Source organism: Hipposideros armiger, unplaced genomic scaffold (assembly GCF_001890085.2).
Source record: "Hipposideros armiger isolate ML-2016 unplaced genomic scaffold, ASM189008v1 scaffold_151, whole genome shotgun sequence".
In the NCBI taxonomy this organism is placed as follows: Eukaryota; Metazoa; Chordata; class Mammalia; order Chiroptera; family Hipposideridae; genus Hipposideros; species Hipposideros armiger.
Window position 1 is genome coordinate 3,201,350 of NW_017731501.1, and position 917 is coordinate 3,202,266.

The window sequence follows — 917 nt, forward strand, 5'->3', positions numbered from 1 at the left end:
TTTTTTTTTAAAGATATTGAAAATGAAAGACAGCTAAAGAGGAAATAATTCACAAATGGAATTGGAGTGAAGAACTGGTATTCAAGATCGGAAATCCATGGAAAGCTCAGAGACCTAACTCCATAGCTTTGCCTCTTTCTTTTCCAGTTATATTATCTAATCTGTGCTCTCACATGTTCTGCAGCAATGACAAACCATTCAGTGTTTTGCATCCCCCCAGAAAAACGGCCAATCTATGTTACCAAACGGCATCCTTTTTTTGGATTTTTGTTATTCAAGACAGCTGTCTTTTTAAAACATCCTGAGTTCATATGTAATTTTCAGGTAAAATTATATATATAAGATTAGGGAGGATTTTTTATTGTCTAAGGGGGATGCCAAAAGAAAAGCTTTTCCAATTTTATGGTTTTAAATCCTTTATAAAAAATGCTTTCATTAACTTCTTGGGTAGTGATATGCATTTACATAAGCAAAAAATTCAGTGAAAAATAGCCTTCTTCATGATTTTTCTAGTTCATTAAACATGCTGCCTGATCTTACCTTTTGTTATACCTGCAACTATTCCATTACGAAATGTGTCACTTCAGGGGCACCTTTCATAGTAACTTTTAGTAATTATTTCCAAGGTTCTCCATGGCTTACGTTTTCCCTAGGGCCTTCTTCCCTTAGCCAACCCTCCCACATCCTCCTCGGACTGTCTGGTCTCATAATTCTTAAGCAAGTTAGAATGTTTCCTACAATATGCAGCTTCATAAAAGTTCTGGCAGAGTTCCAATTTATCTTTGCTCTAGGTTTCATTTAGTTGAAGAAATTTTTTTTGTTCATGAATGTGTTTTTCACCCAAGTCATCTTCCATAAGAGTAACTCTAACATATTTTTTACTTTCATAATTTTTTTTGTTTTAAAGATTTTTATTG